The 20132-nt window shown below is 37.8% G+C and overlaps 1 long non-coding RNA gene and 1 pseudogene across 1 annotated transcript in view; one reads left to right on the forward strand and one right to left on the reverse strand.

Annotated features, from left to right (window-relative positions):
* Positions 1-20132, reverse strand: part of LOC145720535 (uncharacterized) — a 96702-nt gene that overhangs the window by 31637 nt on the left and 44933 nt on the right. The window lies entirely within an intron of this gene.
* Positions 9386-9688, forward strand: LOC145720726 (acyl-CoA-binding protein pseudogene; annotated as a pseudogene).

The raw sequence follows: 20132 nt of genomic DNA on the forward strand, positions 1-20132 counted from the left end.
TATAGGTGAGAGGAAATTCTGTTTTTAAGATGGGATAGATTTGAGAATATTGAGAGGAAGGTGCCAATAATGATGGAGGAAGCAATGACAGAGGATAGGGAAAAGATCCAAAATGTAAGATTCTTGAGGAAGTGAGAATGAGTGGCATTGAGAATACAGGAGAGGTTGACCTTCGATTAGAGAAAGAAGAGTTCTACTGTTGCCCTAGGACGGGGGGGGGGGGGGGTGCGGGGGGGGTGTTGCAGATGATGGCGTTCTCACAGATTCTGTGGTTGAAAGTTCCCACAGCCTGGGTTTACACTCTTGTTAACCTCCAAACCGGTCACCCTGCGTTGGACCACTTTCTACTCTACAACATTCAGCACAGTTTGGCAAATGACATATCATAAAGAACTACTTCAATAAGGTCACTTCTCCACTTAAACATCTTCAGCCACTACAAAGAAGGATCCGGGAGAGGAGGTGCTGGATGCTGAGTTAAAACCAGGTCAATATAAAGGACCTGGCCTTAGCTCAGCTGTATATTCATGCAAATCTTTTCACTCCTCTGTCCCTGTTTTACAAACTCCTTTCTTTACACATCCTGGCTTCCCTGAGTTGTTGCCACTTACATCATGACAGATCATCAATGATCAAGTTTCGGTTCCTTTTTATTTCCTCCACAACTTACACCAATGACTCTCTCGTAAGAAGCCTGCAACACTCATTTGGTTCTCTTCCTGTACTAATTTATATTGCAGTTGAAATTCCCATGGCTTTACCCAAGGCTTCACAGACAGGCACCATTGGTGGTTATATCTAAGAGACACTAGCAGAGTACTTTTTGCATTACACACACACACACACACACACAGATTTGTAATATTTTGCAACAGTCATACAGAAAGGAAAACAGGAAACGAGACAAGAGGTCTTCAAGAAGTCACTTCTGCCACAGTATCATGCTAAAACTCATAGTCACATTTCCACACGAATGTTCAAAGCATATTCTCCATGGAAATATGCTCAAAAGAAGCCACTTCCGAAAGTCAGAAAAATTAAGTCGAGTCTAGTGCCCTAATTGTTTGACTTTGAGCAAGTCATTTCCCCTTTGGGTCGCAGGGTCCTCATTTGTACAAAAAAGGGAGAGAAACCAAATAATCTCCCATTTTTCTTCTAGTTATAACATTCTATAAAGCCCTTTTTGAGAATGAGGCTGATTATGGGTGAATAGGCATTTTAAGATTACAGAGATAGCTACCACAGAGTGATGATCTTACAATTCATAGTCCTTTCTTTGCATTTACTATGGAAGGAAAAAAAAGTGCTGAGTGGTGTTTTCATTCTCTCTGAGCCACATCGTCCTTCCTAGGGAAAGCTGACTACCACATTTAGAATACGAAGTGATTAAACCATAATACTCTTCAAGTGCTTGCAGTTTGAGGCAATGTTTGATGATGAATGATTACATAGATAGCCCCACGGTACAAGCTAATATGAAAAATTTGCTTTTAGGTCAGACTCTAAGCATCAAACTATTCCCATAAAGAAAAACAATTCAATGTCCTTACTGTTAAACAGCAAATAATGACTCTAGCAACAATAACAATTATTTCACCCTTGCAACTTAGAGCAATTTCTGTGTAAAATAATCAGCTAACATTTTACTGAGTTTCTTGAAAAGAAGCAACACTTTCAAATAAAACACAGACCTAAGACTCAGTTTATTGATTACATGAAGGAATGGACTCTTGAATAAATACACAGAGCTAAACTCTATTCATCTATTCACTAATAAATACGTAAACAAAGACTAAGATTAGTCATTGTGTGGTTAGAAATTAAGGTCCTGGTTCAAAGAGCAATAGCACCTGAAGGAGGAAGGTCCTTCTTCTAGGGCGGTAGGCATAATAATGGCCTTCTAAAATGCCCACATCCTGATTCCTCGAATCTGTGACTATGTTACCTTCCATGATAAAAGGGACTTTGCAGATATGATTAAATTTAAAATTTTGAAATGAGGGGTGCCTGGGTGGCTCAGTCAGTTAAGCGTCTGCCTTCAGCTCAGGTCTTGATCCCAGGGTTCTGGGATCGAGCCCCGCGTCGGGCTCCCTGCTCGGCGGGGAGCCTGCTTCTCCCTCTCCCTCTGCTGCTCCCCCTGCTTGGGCTCTCTCTCTCTCTCTGTCAAATAAATAAATAAAATCTTAAAAAAATTTTTTTTTGAAATGAAGGGATTATCCTGGTGGTTCCAACATATTCAAAAGGACCCTTATAAGAGCAAGGTGAGAGGGTCAGAGTCAGGGAAAATGCTGCACCAGCAGAACTAGAGGTCAGAGTGATGTGGGCGCATGAAACACTTACCACAAACTGTTTTATTCTCCTTCTGTATCAATTCTACACACAGCTTTTAAAAGAGGTAAAGGAGCAAATGCAAAATTACGTGAATATATTTGTATTACTTTTTAAATGGCTCTGATAAGTCTTTTCATGGTTTACTTTTAGGTAAACATACTAGTTTCCTCTTGTTGCTATCACAAATTGCCACAGACTTAGTGGATTATGAATACTGTTAAAGATTTTCATGGAAAGAGTCATAGTGTTTTTTACTGTGTGTGTATGTGTGCCTAAGTTAACTGAAGAGACAATGCCTAAAGTTCTCACAAGTGTGGTTCAGTCCATCTCAACAAATTCTTTCATCGTTCTTACAATATGCTGAATTAAAGCCTCCTCTAGATGTTGTTAAATAGAGAAAAACGAGCCATTCATGTCCACTTATCACCAATAAATAAGACGCAATTTTCTTCTGAATAGAAATAAATTTCTGCTGGGATCCCACGTTGTGGTTGGTGCCGCGCCCGGCACTGGGAACTCAGAGACAAGGATGATGGCACCACCAGTCTCAAGGAACTCAGGTCACCCTACAGGAGGGGGTGATTTCAGTTGTTTTATAGTTTTTTATCAGGCTAGTGTATCAGAGTAATATTTCAAGCTATTTCTACCCAACAACAGGTAACATTTTATCTGCCTCAAAATACCCTATGTGCCATTGTTTCAATAATACAAGTCCACTTGGACTATTTTATTTAGAGACACACTGCATCTTTGAATAAAAGATTAGAGCTCCTACTAAAGATGTGATATTTATAGAGCATTAATTTTGAAAATGCTTCTTGACAGTGCATGACTTTCTTGCATGGCTGGATATGGAACTCCTGTTAAAGCCTCATTTTGTCTCCCAACTTACAGTGGAAAATATTTATTTTACTTTTTTCACTGAAACCACAAAATTAAGCATTGTTAAATGTTAGCTGCTGAGAGAGTCTATGTACCAGATCACCCAAAGATAGGAGCTCTCTCTCATTTCCATGGAGCCAAGGGTCTTAGGGAATCCAGGAATCTGTAGAAGAGCTTCAAGGAATTTGTTAACCCCTGGAAACGGCAAGCGATGGGGTGTGTGTCCTACATACACCTGCGCACCTGTATTCTTTCAGTGATAGGGTCAGTAAATGTCATCAGCGCCTAAAGGGGTCTAAAAAGAGAAATATTGCCTTTCGGTGGGCTAACTTCAACAGGCTTCCAAGGATTAGATATTTGCAGTTTCCATTCTTACCCCAGTTACACCACCCTCATTATACCACGGTCAAATCATTGCATCTTTCATTGCTTCACATTTTTACTTCCTAAAACAGGGCTAAAGCTGATTCCCTTCAGCCCATATTACTCAGGGCTCCACTTGGAGACAGAGGGAGGGAATAAATATCCAGACCTCACTCTCTTCTCCCTCTGACCTCATGCCAGACCTCTCAGCAGCTGAACCTAACTGTAAGCCAAAGTGCAAAGTTGCTTGGTGATATCCTCCTCATAGCCTATCCTTGCACAGAAAAAAGAAGGGTGGAGATGCATAGAGAGTAGATCCTGGGGGATGAGGCATGGTGAGTAAAAGCAAGCTATCTGGCACACGCCCTCAGGTATGAAGTTCTTAAAGTGACATGTACTGAAATGTGGTGCCCTCAGGTATGAAGTTCTTAAAGTGACATGTACTGAAATGTGGTGCCCTCAGGTATGAAGTTCTTAAAGTGACATGTACTGAAATGTGGTTTTTTGGGGTTTTTTTTTTAAGATTTTATTTATTTATTTGAGAGAGAGAGTGAGAGAGAACATGAGAGGGGAGAGGGTCAGAGGGAGAAGCAGACTCCCCACTGAGTGGGGAGCCCGATGTGGGACTCGATCCTGGGACTCCAGGATCATGACCTGAGCCGAAGGCAGTCGCTTAACCAACTGAGCCACCCAGGTGCCCCTGAAATGTGCTCTTTCACCTCTTCAGGTTCTTATCATATGCCACCTCTTCGGTGAGACTTTCTCTCATCACCCTATTTGAAGTAGCAAGCTGCCTTACCCCTGCCTCTGACTCCCCACCCCCCTGCCCTGCTTGGAGTTTGATGGGAGCACTATCATCATTACACAGGCTGTGCACCTCACTTTTTTTGTTTTTTTTTTTTTGGTCAGCCTTTCCCCCACTAGGCCATAAGCTCTGTCTCTTAGAACACTGGCTATCTTCACTGCTGGCATCAGCAATATCCTATACCCAATAGATACTCAGTATATACTTATTAAACAAATGAAGGAAAGTATAAACCAACTTTGGAAAGAAAATCCTCGTGCTGTGTTTCAAAAATGGAAACAGGCCTATTAATAATAAAACTGTTTTTCTTATTTCAAAATCACTACAGATGCCTACTGCTAGTTTTCACTATCTGACCTTGATTTCCTAAATCATTCCTTTTCCAAATTTCACTTTCTTTCTTTAATCAGCTCAGATATCCTTTTCTATGTAGTCTTTCCTGTTTTGTCAAAGGTGATTGCTGTGTCTGATGAGCTTGGGAGGAGAGTATCTCTAACCTTTATAACTCTCCTCACAGTTATTTGCATGCATATCTTACCAGCAAAACTGCATTCCAAGTTCTTCAAAGGGTTTGTGATTTGAGCAACGTCCATATTCTACAGCCCTGAGCACAATCCGCTGCCTGTAACGTGTTGAAGAGGATTAGCCCTGGAGTCAGGGAACCTGCATTTAACTCCTGCCTCTGTGCTCACCGCAACACGCTGCCATTTAAGGTCTCTAAGCTATGTCATGGGGTAGCTACAAGGGTTAAATGAGATGATACATTTAAACCATTCGCCAATAAATGCTCAATAAAGCGTATCCATCATTAGCTTAGTGTGTGTTCAGTGTCTGTTAAACAAACGAATGGTTATAGTAGGATGTGGAAGAATGAAATCTGTACAAGATATAATCTTCCCATGGCCTTGTTTAGTGATGTATGGTGGGTCCTCTTTGTGAGCTAGAAAAGAAATCAAGGTCAAGAGTACAGGTCCTTGAGTCAGATTGCTCAGGATCAAATCCATCCTTACTATCTGTGTGACCATGACCAGGTATTTAACTTTTCCACCCTTGAGTTTTCTCACCTATGTAACCGATTGAGAACAGAGCCTGGAAGTAGTAAATGATCAATATCACTAATTATTATAGACATTAAAAAGGACACCACACTGAAAAAAAAAAGTTTTCTTTTAATCTGATAGGCTGTTAGACATTTACAAATTTTATGAATTTAGTTTGCGTGCTAATAAATACAGAGCTATAATTAATCTTTTTGGAGCCTCTCATTGCCATGGTCTTTTCTTTTCAAGATAGGATTATACCATAGACATTTAAAGAGAAAATTACTTCAAAACAAGCAATGTTCCAAGGAGGTAAAATATATCTTCAAAAATCCTTTTATGTATTTGTTAAAAGTAATCCTCAAAGCAGCTGTTATTAAAACTTTCTACATTCTATCATCCAACAGGGTTATTTCACAATCATTAATAATTAATCATAGGCTTCTGATTCATTCTTGTACACTCTAAAAATAGATACCACGAATAGGCTTAGAACCTTAGCAACAGAATATTGAGTATGCTATCAGCCTAACCTAGGTACCTACTCACATTTTGCAAACAGATCTGTCTCAGAATTGCTAAACTGGAAGGTATTTCGTGGCAAAATCAGACAACATGTTTTTCCTATTTGCAGTTATTTCAAACTCATCTCACTAAAAGCCTCAACATTTCTTCTGCTCTCTATTTGCCTGGCAGTAGGGAACAAAGAGCTTGTGCTACCATCTTGAGACCCTGAACATGGATCCCATCACATATGAAGCCTACTAAATCAGTACCAACCTGGCCAGTCACCTGATGGTGTTTCTGATGTCTACCACGTGACAGATACTTGAACAAGCTCTGATGAATGAGAAAATGTCATTAATACTGGTAGCATCTAATCTTTAATAATTTTAATTTAACTTGTTCAATAAGCAGTGTAAAGCATTATTCTATATATTTTACAACTATGATTTCATTTAACCTTCATAACAACCCCATGGGGAAACTAATACAAAAGTTAAGTATGTCTCCAAGAGTCACACTTCTAATAAATGGGAGATCCAGAATTGAAACTCAGGCAGCCTGAGTCCTGAATCCAAGAAACCTAGGCCTTAAACAAACCAGTAAACTAAAGGTCTGGTTAATAAATTTCTAGATAGCTCTTGGCTCAACATCAGGACAAATATGGGGATGGATTTGGTGTGTGTTTCATGTGAGTATATGTGTTCCTTAACTTAGTTTCAAAATACTCAACCAACCAAGTGATAGTCTACATATGGATTTCACTAATATGAAAGAGTGCAAAGAGTTAAACATAAAGGTGGATATCATAGTCTGATACAAAGCTGCAGAGGCAACAACTGAAAAGACTCAAAACTTTACAAGTAGTCCTGAGCTCACCTAAGAGTAGAAAATAGCATTTCCTCTTTTTTCCTTATGAAAAAGTAGTCGCTTGCTCTTTCTCAGATAGATGGATAGATAGATAGATACGTAGATACATAGATGATGGATAGATAGATAACAGACAGATAATCCTCACTTCCACCCAAATTTCTCTCCTGTTCTTTTTATCTCCCCCAAATAAGATAACTTCAAGCCTGAGCTCATGAATGTCTCTTTGGATACCTGCAGTGCCCAATATAGTAACCATGAAGTAATTAAAATAAGCAAGTTAAAAATTGAGTTGCTCAGGCCATTCACCGCATGCGGCTAGTAGCCATCATTGGACAGCACAAATACGGAGTATGCTCACCACCATAAGAACTTCTGCTCTAGAGAAAGATGGGGGCCACTATCAGTCCCATCCCCTGAAAGTGGTACTGATTTATCTTTTCTGATTTACTTTTTTTTGTGTGTCCTCACAGAGCCACACAATTAAGTTTAAGAAACCATCTACTAAAAACATTGAAATTATTTGGCAACATTTACTTTATCAGATACTTCGTTCAGTCTGCCAACATTCTCTGATCAAAATCATTGGCGAGGTTTCATGGATTTTTTTTTTCTTATATGACATCCTTCCAAGTAGCTAAAAGTAGAGAACTTAATATATGTAATTTTTTAACCAAAGAAAATACAATGCATAGCTTATTGTTTTCTTTACCTAAAAGTTTCATCTAGCCTCATTCATTATTAGGAAAGAAAATCACATCTACCATGTTGTCTATCCTGATTTATGCTCACCTCACTCTGTCTCTCAGAATTGTAACCAAATGCATGAAACGATTTCTGTATTTAACTTCCATAATATATCACTGATAGACTGGCAACAATTAAGCCACTGAGTTAGCAACTAATAAAATTTAGGCATGATTATTTTACCATAAATATTAGAGTAGTTCCTCCATAATTTCTTTTGCTAAAGTAAAGTGAATTATAATATCTATTAATATATTCCTCCATCAGATACTTAATTATCACTTATTAATATGCCTGATAATGTATTAGGTGTGCCCTCAAAGTTCTTACAACACAATTCAACTCAAATTACTGAAATAAAAAAGTGGTATCTGTTGCACTTTGAGTTCCCATAGGATGATGGTGATTGCCTAAATTCAAATCTCTGCTCACTTTCTCCAAAACCACACAGATCCCAAAAGGGAGCAAATAAAACTAGCCATAACCCATGCCTACCACATGACTGGGAGACAGAGATTGCGACAAATATCAATTTACATGGAAGTAGCGTCTAAGCATCCAAAGCTGGAGAACCACTCCAGGGCCTAGGCCAGATCAAAAACAAGGAGAAGAGAGTGGGGTACAGCAGCAACAGAACCCACAACGATATAACATCACTCCCAGGAGGAGAAAGTTCCACATGGACTGGAGAAATGCCGGGAATAAAGATAAGACCTGCTAGATCAGAGCACTGGCTCCTGGAGAACTGAAAGGAAGGGGCAGAAAAGTGCACAGGAGTGGAAGCAACAGTCCTGAAAAAGGTACGGCCTCTGGGGGAAAGGGAGAGCTCTTGGTGGACGCATCCCTTGGAGGCTAGGTGGTAAAGGGAGCAGCAGGTGTTGAGATTAAGGAGAACTAATAAACCAAAGAGACTGAGAATCAGAAGATACACCAACTTGCTTCTCCACAAAGAGGAAATTGTACTTCTCTGTCCAACAGAATAAGCCATTCTCAAACTAGAAATCTCAGTGAGCCTCTCCAATATCTCACCTTTGCATGGGGAACCAAGGGGATAGAAAACAACTTCAAACATGTAACAATCCAGAGAATACAGTCCTCATGAGGCTTCCCTGAGGAATCTACTAGAGGAAGACCTTCAGCCAGCTTGATAGGAATTGAAAAACTTCAACAAGAGGACCTTTGGTGAGCACTGAAGATATTTAATATACATATTTAATTACAGACTTAAGACTATAATAAAGGTGGGGCAAAGAGATGAAAGAATAGTATGTACCTGTTAAATATTCTGACAGAATTTAAAAATATAGCTAAGTAAATGGGAGGAAAAACAGGAAAAGGAAGGAAAAAAATGAAACACATTTTCTGAATACTGTATACTGAGATCATCTTAAGCTGACAAATCAAATAGTAGAAGCCTAAATAAGGAATAAAGGGACTAAGGTAATAAAGGTAATCATTAGAAAAAATACAAATTTTCCTAAACCAAATTAAATACTCTGTCCACTCCAGACCCCTTAAAAAACAAAAAAGCAAGGAAACAGACCACATGGTGAATCATAGTAACTATCACAGTATGAACAGTAAATATAAAAAAATAATAAGAGTTCATTACTGATGTGACCAAACATATTAGTCATATCAATGTATGTCAATGAGGTGAATTTACTTATTAAACAGATTTTCAGATTGATTCACAAAGTAAAACCCAACTCTATGCTACATACTACCAACATCCTTAAGGGGTTTAAGGAATGTTAAAAATAAAGAGATGGACAAAGTTTTATCAGACAAATATAAATAATAAAAATGCAGGGTTCCCTGGAATCCTTGCAACCCTGCCGGCATGTCTCAGGCTGAGTTTGACAAAACTGCTAAGGATGCTAAGCCCCTCAAGACCGAGCCAGCAGATGATGAGATGCTGTTCACCTACAGCCACTATGAACAAGGAACTGTGGGTGACACAAACCCAGAGCAGCCTAGGCTGCTGGATTTCAAAGGCAAGGCCAAGTGGGATGCCTGGAATCAGCTGAAAGGAACTTCCAGGGAAGATGCCATGAAAGCTTCCAACAACAAAGCAGAAGATCTAAAGAAAAAGTATGGGGGCACCTGGGTGGCTCAGGTCATGATCTCCAGGTCCTGGGATTGAGCCCCGCATCGGGTTCCCTGCTCAGCTGGGAGTCTGCTTCTCCCTCTTCCCCTCCCCCTGCTTGTGCTCTCTCTCTCTCGCTCTCAAATGAATAAATAAAATCTTGAAAGAAAGAAAAAAGAAAGAAAGAAAGAAAGAAAGAAAGAAAGAAAGAAAGAAAGAAAGAAAGAAAGAAGAAAAAGTATGGAATATAAGAGACTGGATTTGGCTGCTAGCAGTGCATTTCATCTAAACTGCTATAATGCCTTGTTTTCTAATACTGTGGATGACATGAAATAATGAAAATAACCTGTTAACCTAGATCCTGAAGACTGTACAGGATATGGCTCTAACAGAGTAGGAACTGAAATGGTTACTGACCTTCGCTGGGTAGTTTTTATCTGTAGATCAAAAGTGCATTTGTTACTTTAAATATATACATACATACATAATACATACATATATAAATGCAGGGTTGACATCTTGATATTGGACAAGGTATAAATCATCACAAAAAGTATTAAATGAAACAAGGAAAGACATGTTAAAATAATAAAGATCATAATTCATAACAAAGATAATATTCTTAAATAGCCATGAATACAACTACCACATTTATAAAACAGAAACTCCAGGAAATGCCAGGAGAAACAGTCAAAAACAAAATAATATTATAAGACTTCAATGTATCATTCCCAGACCAAGAAAATCAAGTGGACAAAAAACAAGAAAGGATAGAAGACACTTCTCACATCATGAATAAAGTTGATCTTATGAATCTATATTGAATTTTAGCACCAATAATAATTTACATACCTTCTTCTCAAAGGCATATAGAACATTCACATAAGTTGAGCATATATTATATTGCATAGAAATCCTCATTTTCATAATAGAGAAATAATTCAAATAACATTCTCTGATCAGAGCACAGTATTAATAGAAATTAACAAGAAAATATCTAAAGTGTCTTTTCCAGCTAAAAATGTAAAACTTCTATTGAACAACTCTTTGGTAAAAGGAAAATGCTAAATTAAATGTCAGAATTTCTTTTAAAAATAATGATAATAAAAACAGAATGTATGGGATATAATAAAAGCTGTGATTCAAGAAATTCATAGCCTTAAGCACTTAACATCAATAAAAATGAAAGGATAAAAGTAAATGAATTAAAATCCCAACCTGAAATCCTAGGACAAAACAAACACACAAACATTGTAAAGCATAAGAAAGGAAATGGTAAAAATAAAGCAGAAAGTAATTATTAGAAAAACATTAGAATTAATAAGTTAAAATGCTGGTTCTTTGGGGCAGAAATCACTTGGTAACTTACTGAGGGATAAAAAAGGGTAAAGGGAAAGCATAAATATACACAATAAGAAATAATCACTGAAAGAGAAGAAATTAAAATACTGAAGAGAATATTTTATACAACTCTATGCAAATAATACAGGGATGAAACAGTAATTTCCCAGTAAGTTTAATTGATCAAAACTGATACCATTAAATAGAGGTGGCTTAAGTAGACTAATTTCCATAGGAAAAAAAAAATAGAAAAATTATCCAATCCTACCCCCTTAAAAAGGCAACAGGCCCAGATGGCTTCACAAGAGAATTCCACCAAACCTTCAAACACCAGATGATTCTAATTATGCTTAAATTATTCCAGAACACAGAAAAAGAAAGCATACTTCCCAACTTTTTTTTTTTATAAAGCAAGTAGAACATTGCTAATTAAACCTAATGAAGATAATACCAGAAAAGCACAGTTAAATCCCTCACAGCCGCGAACGCGAGATTGTACTTTCCCAGCCCCAAGGCTTGGAGAAGGAAAAGTATGGAGAGCTCTGAGGTCAGCTGCCCACAAGCACTATCTTGTATCTACAGGTATCTACACTGCCCTTGCTTTTCCTGCTGGGGAGACCTGAGCCAGCTTTCAGTTGCTGCTAGCACAGGGCCTGGCATTGCAAATCCCAAAGGAAATGAAGGGAAAAGTTTTTATTTTAGCCTCCTACAACCAGGCTGAGTCGCCTTCTGCCCCAGGCCAGAGCTACCATCCCACGTGTGTTCCAAACAGCTCCCTTTTCCCCATTCCTCGACTCAGGGCTTGCTCACCATTTTCTCCATATTTTTCTCTCCCTTGTTCTTCTGGAGAGGGGGAGGGATTTGGGAAGCGGGAGGGGAAGAGCCAGTAGTCTACTAGGTCCACCTCTTGGGTGGAACTAGAACTTCAGCAGAAAGCAGACATTTGGCTAGTTTGACTAAAACTCAGAGTTCTTGAAAGGGAGTGGTGGAAGATAGAAAGTTTTTTTCAAAATTAGGAAGGCAGTGAATGACTTGATTTGGGCTTTAAACTAGATTTGGTAGATCCCTGAAGGTTTTCCAACAAAGGAAGACTTTTATTAAAATCATGTTATAGAAAGATCAATCTAATGATAATCATTTAGGGGGATGTTGCAGTATTCCAGAGTCCCTTCCTAGTCAAAGCACAGGCTTCAAGCCAACAGCATCAGCATCACGGGGAACTTACTACAGTGCAAACTCTCAGACTTTAGGGAGTCAGAATCTGCATTTTAATAAAATCTTCAGGAAATTTATGTGTATGTTGAAGTATGAGAAGCAGTGTCCTAGACATCATAAAACACCACCTGAAAAAAGAAGGGGTAGATGCCGGGGAAATTGTACTTCAAAAAAATGGTTAAGATCAGAAAGACAATCAGGTTTCAAGATTGGGTCACAGTTGATATGTGAATCCTGGCCCCAAGAGCAAATTCATAATGACTTTGACTGTAGTTAATGGCTTACAGCTGCATCTCTGCTTATTTTCAAAATAACGGAAATTGTTAAATCATAGTAATATTTCAATTTGGAAAAAATCAATAGAAATCCTGCTATTATTCCTTTAACTCTCGAAGATTTTACACGGCTGTGTTTTCAATGAAGCTATCCATCTGATTTTCCATTTTCTCTCTTACATTCTGGTAGATTTAGAGTCTTCCCCCAAAGTTCCCTTTGTCACTAACCTGGGCATTTTTCCAAGCCCAAAGATAGTAGTGAAAATTATAGGCTCTTCCTACATACTTTTCTTTTTTAAGCAACTAGAACTGGGTTCCATATTAGCAAGCCTCAATCTTTCCCTATTTGTAGAGTTTTTTTAAAAACATCTCCTTTTTTTAAGCACCTCCACAGTCTTGATCAAAACACAAACCTTCAAAAGAAGCTAAGTTCAATAGTGTACAATTAAGGGTGTTGGTTTATATAGTTCCTATAATTTCTTACGAATATGCATGCAGTTTTATAAATATCATAATAGAATTATAGAAATGTGAAATCATCTTATACGGTCAAGAGCTGAAAAAGCTACTCATTAATACAGAATGCTATTGATTTGGTTAATATGATATATATAATATAGAAGTAACAATATAGAAATAGAAATAATAATCATGATGAAAGCTGAGTCCCTCTGTGTAACACAAATGTACTCTTGGAATGCTGTACCTCCATGCTAAAGTTAAAATTAAGAAAATTATTTGACCTCAGCAACATCCTGGTTCACTCTCAACAACAACAGAAAACTTACCTACAGACATGTTTAATAATTAAATATAAGATTATAAACTGAATAGTAATAGAAAAAAAAACAGTTTTTAGAAGTATCTCAGTATTTTTAATGCCCTTCAGAAGAGAGAAAAATTTCTTGCAACCTAATAATTTTTATGTTTTAATAATGACATATTCTCTTCCTTTGGAATCTTAACCTTGCTCTTAAAGTGTCTATCCTTTTTTTTAATTCAGTGTAGAAAGCTTTAATATGAAAGGTGATTCCTCCCTTAAAAACAAAACTAAAATTAAAAGTTTCTTATGTATTCTTCCAGAATTTTTTTCTATGCATATACTGGTGTCTACATAAAATGTCTATTTTTTTTCCTCTGAAATTCACTATCACTTCTACACTCCTCTTAAGCCTCTGCACCTCTTTTTTTTCCTCATTTTGTGTTCATGATCCACAGCAAATACATTTTCATATATCTCTCTGATTAAAACTTAATTTCCAATATTTCCAGTTTCAAAAAACTAAAAAAAAAATAGGTGCATGGAGAGTGTTCAAAAACTCTGTTGGTCTCTGTAGTTCTTCTACATAATTAATTTTATCACTTGTCTAAACAAAGTAGGATACATGAGGATACATGATCTTTTCTCCCTGAGAAACTGATGGGCACAAACTCCTTCTTTATCCCTTATTCATGAATTTTTCTCAAAAGCATACATGTGCACATCCCATTGGGATATACTGCTTCAGAGCAATTATGAAGACTCTACATGGAATAGCTCATTTTCCCTTATGCTGATTGCTCAGACTTTACATTGCTTTTGGACTATGTTAATGTCTTTACTTCACAAAATTCTTTGCTGTACAATATTAAAGAGACACTATCAATTCAAACGTTTGTTATTAGAACTGCAATACTCTTACAGAATGATTGTGACTATAAAGGAGATGGTTTTGAAATTACAGTTAAACAGTTGTTACCAGAATAGACTTTGCTCCTAAATTACGCAAAATAATTAACTTCGTCATATAAAAATCTCAGTGGATTCCAGAAGTTTTAATTGGTCAAGGCAAAGAAAAAAATAAACGAAGGAATATATTCTGGATGGGAGTCCTGGGACTTGTCTGTTGGATAATTAATTTTCAATTAAACAGAAAGCAAAAGAAATGCTATTGAAATCCAACGGGGTGAATAGGGGAAAGGATTCAAAGTGTACATTTATGCTGACATATGCTATGATCTTAGAGAATGAGCCAATTATGAGCAGGTCATTTTTTATGGTCAGTGATGTAGGTACTTCATAAATAAATAACTTTTTTTAAAAGATTTTATTTATTTATTTGACAGGGAGAGAAAGCGAGAGGGAGAGCACAAGCAGGGGGAGTGGGAGAGGGAGAAGCAGGCTTCCCGCGGAGCAGGGAGCCCTATGTGGGACTCGATCCCAGGACCCTGGGATCATGACCTGAGTCAAAGGCAGACGCTTAACCAATAACTTTTTATCAATCTCAGTGGAATGGATCTAAATAGGAGCCACTCTCACTCTCTCTCTTATCCCAAATGAAGTATTAATCTCTACAACTCTGTGCTTATCATGAAATGTGCGTGGATGTACCCTCATATTCAAGCAACCTAAAACTTTCCCTTTAAGTTTAATTTCCTTGGTTAATTTTAAAGATTTTGTTTCTGTAAAGAAAACTATGGTGGTAATTGTCTTTATTTGGTTAGTTCTTATTCATGTTTCCTACAAAATTACCTTGTGAAAATGGTCTGAGGCTTAGCACTTTCTGAGGAAAAATAAACATGCCCCTTTTCAATTATGCCCTACTTGTTTTTTTAGGGCAGAATGAAATTTGAAAAAAAATTTAATACTAGCAAATGTAATATCCCTTCACATTCTTTTTAGCACATTAACACAATTATATTAAAATAAATTGCATTTTAAAATCTTAAAATCAGATAATCTGTTTATTATTTAAACCATTCCATACAACAGAAAAAGACAGTTCGTCCAAATTATTTTATGAAGATATGGTAATCTGAATTTTAAAATTCTGATAAAATAGTTTTCAAATGTGTAGATCAATGTCTCTTATAAATATAGATGCAAAATTATAAATGAAGCAATAACAAGTTAACTCAGCAGTATGTTAAAAGACTAATATGATGATAAAGTAGAATTTCTATTAGAAATAAAAGTATTGTTCATAACTGGAATATGTAACAGTACATACACCAATATAAGCAAAAAAGCTTATGACCTTCAAATTAGCAACAATTAAAAAAATAAAATGTAACACACACACACACACACACACACACACACACACCCAGTGCTGGCAAGGATGCAGGGAAATAGAATCTATTTACATCAAAGCTGAGAGTTTAAATTACCACAAACATTTTAGGAAGAAATAATAAATTATCTATTAAAATTAAAACTTCACATACTTTTGAACCAGAAATCCTATTTTTAATGTAGTTGACCCAAAAAAAGCATCATTGTAGTGGTATTTCTATAATGATGTTTATTGTAGTAGTATTTATAGTGATACAAATAAAAACTGAACAATCAACCCTCTAACACCAGCCCAGTCAGAAGAGATACCAGCCACCCAGCCATAAACATCTGTTTGAAACTGAGAAATACCAGCCCTTCCTAAAGCTTAAATATGCTGGCACATTATATCTTTTGAAGATTTCAAATATTTAATGGGTACCTGGGTGTCTCAGTTGGTTAAGTTTCTGCCTTTGGCTCAGGTCATGATCCCGGGGTCCTGGGATCAAGCCCCACATCAGGCTCCCTGCTCAACGGGCAGTCTGCTTCTCCCTCCCCCACACTGTGTTTTCTCTCACTCTCTCTCTCTCTCTCAAATAAATAAATAAAATCTAAAAAAAAAAAAAAGAATTCAAATATTTTACCTGAAAATCTTGCACCCCACTAAATCCAATATCCTACTAATTAAATCACTTTTTTTTTAAAGAGTCACTTTTGACAAATGATTTGGTTGCCACTAAGAGCCTAGCTGTTAATGGATATGGCATCATAATATTTATTTGACAAAAATAATACTAATAGTAGAATTTAACTGACTTACAAAACAAAGTGTTTTTACATATAGAACAAGAAATATATGCATCTACTCCACAGATATTTATTAAATGCCTCCTACTTCTCAGGTAGGTACTCCGCTACCTTCTGAGCATGCTGCAAAAACAGATTTGATGCTGGCTTTCAAGGAGTAATGATCATGAGCAAGACAGACATCAATCAAGTAAACAAATAGATGAGTGTGTACACAATTAGAAATTGTGAACAGGATGCTATGAAATAGAATAATGAGGAGGGGTTTCATTCTATAGTTTAGGTAGTCAGGAATGGCCTCTCTGGGAAAATGACATTTCATCCACTAGGGTTGAGAAGTCAGCCTTACAAAAGTAGGGAACAAGTCCTCCAGGCAAGTCAAATTGTCTGTTATTTATTTATGAGACTGGATAGTTTTTCTAAATGAATCACAATGTCTAATTGGTACTTCATTAGTGCTCAATATTTACATACTGAATCCAACCATGGATGCATGTTATTCCATCTCTCTTAGCAAAGGGCTATGTGTTGAATAATGGTACAACGGGGCACATAAGAAACACTAAAATACTTTGAAAGTGAGTACCACATATTTATTGGCCACTAACACACTAATTATAAAAGATCTAAGGCATGCGTATAAAAATTGACATAATTACACATATATACAATTAACCCTTTATATAGCCATGTCTTTGTGGCTCCCATCTCTTCTTTCCCCATGTCCATAATAGCCAACGGTTCAAAACCTCCCCCTCCATGTCATCTCTAACTACATGGAATGATTCCCTTCTGGGAGAAGGAGCTGTGAGGGTTCATAGAGGCCTGAATCAGAATGAGTGAGGATCCTCTGAAGTTTGAAAAGTATTCCCCAGTTCTAGGGAGCATATCTTTCTTCCCCCTCCCTATTTAAGAATAAATAAGGTGTTTTATGATCACTATCATGCAACTCAGTTCAATGAGTAGAGCATTCATTGTGTGCATCCCACATGCTTAACACTGTACCTGGCTCTGTGGGGAATCCCAAAGCATGTTTATTCTCAGCTCACTACAAGCCATGTTCTATGGCTCTTTGGAACCTGGCCTTCTAGTTGCATAATTCCAAGTCTTACCTTTCCTCTCAGATCTCCTGTTAACTGAGCAATTTTGACCATGCCTTCCTCTTAAATCTATCTTCTCCCTTAACCACAGTCCTGGACACTTTGCTTTTCTGGCTTATCTTCCTCTCCTCACCCTATAAATAGCTTTCCCCAAAGTTTCATAAGTGGTCATTTAATGTGGGCCATCTAAACCCACTTGGAATTTCTACCATCAAGCTCAGATGGGTCCCAACTCTGTGTCTCTGGCCCAGATCTCTCTCCAAACTCCACATTCTGATCTCCTACACCCTCCTGACATGACATGGATGTCTTACAGACAGCTCATGATAAACTCAGACTCTTTCACTTGGCCCCGGATCTGTTCTTCTTCTGTTTCCTGTACTCATAATGACTCCTTAAACCATTCAAGAATCTGGAAGTTTAGTTTCTTCCCTCTTTTTCACCTTCCATAACCAAATTGATCACTAGATCCCAACAGTTTTGCCCTCTTAATATCCCTCCATTCTTCTCTTCCTCTCCTTGGTTAGGCTCTTAGATCTTGCATGGAGAAATTCAACAGTAATTATTTAACTCATCTCTGCCTTCCCTTTCACTCTCTCCACAAACCTTTCAATGTATCCGCCATAATTCCATCAAAACAGCTGTATTAGAATATCAAAGTACAGTATCAAGTTAAATGTAGTGTTTAATTACAATTGTAAGAGGTTAAGAAATTCAGGAAAGAGAAAAATATATCCATTTTCCTTCCCATGGACTCTCTCTGAAAGCCTTAGGTTTCTAAGAAAACATGTCACCTGAAATATCTCACTTGTGAACTCTCCAGAAATTTTAGCCAAGAAATTCCCATCACTAGGATTGGCTATTTGGAAGGGCAAAGATGTAGAGAAGAGGACATTGTATCTAGTAATTTACAGGAAATCATACAGGTGTGTTTCAGGACTAGTTTCCCCACTAGTGCCCTAATTTGGATCCTGATAAAATGAGACACAAAACAGGAAAATTGGAATAGTGATAAAGAATGGCAAGAACAGGCTCTAGGAATGGAAATCAGGGTTTTACATATAAGGTTTTTCCCAAAGATACCCTTCAGGTAATTTACCAATAACTCTGTGCTTGTCCTACTGGTATCACCTCCCACTTCATTTGACTGAGAAAGTTTCCATGGAACATCTCTTCTATGTCCTATCGTGAGCACTGGAGGGTATGAAAAAGTAATGTAAAACACAGCCCCTGTCCTTAGGGGCTTACATTCTAACTGCAGAGATAACACATGCAAACAGCCATGAAAACATACTAAATGAGAAGCTACAAAAATAAATGGTAACAGGGGCGCCTGGGTGGCTGTCGTTAAGCGTCTGCCTTCAGCTCAGGTCATGATCCCAGGGTCCTGGGATCGAGCCCCGCATCGAGCTCCCTGCTCAGCGGGAAGCCTGCTTCTCCCTCTCCCACTCCCCCTGCTTGTGTTCCCTCTCTCACTGTGTCTCTCTCTCTCAAATAAATAAATAAAATCTTTAAAAATAAATAAATAAAATAAATGGTAACAGAAAGTAGGCAAGTGCAGTAACATGGAGAGAGAAGAGGCTGGGGTAGGCAGGGTCCACAGGCAGGTCTTGGTGAAAGGGAATGGGGCCTATTGTTGCCAAAAGATTTTGTAATAGATACACATTTGTGTGTGCAACGTGTTAGAAGTGCCCCCACCCCCAGAAGGTGATAATATAGGCCCGAAAAAGTGCATAAAAAGTGTACTTAAAAGCAAATCTGGGGCACCTGGGTGTCTTAGTCAGTTAAGTGCCCAACTCTTGATTTCGGCTTAGGTCATGATCTCACTGGGTCATGAGATCGAGCCCCACATTGAGCACAGAGCCTGCTTAAGATTCTCTCTCTTCCTTTGCCCCTCCCCTGCTTTCTCGCTCTCTCTCTCAAAAAAAAAAAAAAAAAAGCAAATCTTCACATGGGGCTCTGTAAGGGATACATTTAAATCCTGAAAACTTCTCAACCATGAAGACAAACAGCTTGGGCAAATTCTCTCCCTAAGGATTGGTGAGTCACATGGAATCATTTCTTCAGCTCTGTGAAGATCAGTCAGGGAATGGTGGGTTTCACTGCAAATATCTGAAGATTTTCCACACCCACAAAGCCCTCGAGCTACAGCTCGGCATTTTGTACAGCCGGACCTTCGATCTTAAAAAAAGTAAAACACTGCCCTCTAGTGTCCAATGTCCAAAACTGAAAATTTAGCATGCTCCTTCCTGTTAACTCAACGGCAGCCATGGCCTAGGCCGAGAGCAGTATCCAGTTTCCAGGTTTTAAATGGGTTTGCAATTAATAGGACTAGAGCAGCTTGATATGATACAAGTAAATCCTTCAGGAAATGAAATTCAGACTCAGACCAGATTACAGTGTTTCAAAATGGGGCCTCATACCCTAATTACCACCACGACTCTGCACATATGCAAATTTTTCCTTTAAAGTGTTCAAAATTTGACTTGAAATCCAGAAATCTTGATTTCTGGTGCAATCCTCACCATCTAAAGAAAGAACGTTCATTAAGACTAACTGTTCAGTAGGAAATTTATTAGAATCCACCTCTTCTTGCCCACAGCCTCATGTGTTTTTTCCTGCTCCAAATTCCAAGAAGACTCGATGTTACATTTGTTCAGGTCTTGCTTCCTGATGGTAAGGAATATTTTTAGTCCCTTTGTGGCCCCTGGGGTGGGCATGGCATTTAA

Source organism: Leptonychotes weddellii, chromosome 3, assembly GCF_054177405.1.
Source record: "Leptonychotes weddellii isolate Sample4059 chromosome 3, ASM5417740v2, whole genome shotgun sequence".
In the NCBI taxonomy this organism is placed as follows: Eukaryota; Metazoa; Chordata; class Mammalia; order Carnivora; family Phocidae; genus Leptonychotes; species Leptonychotes weddellii.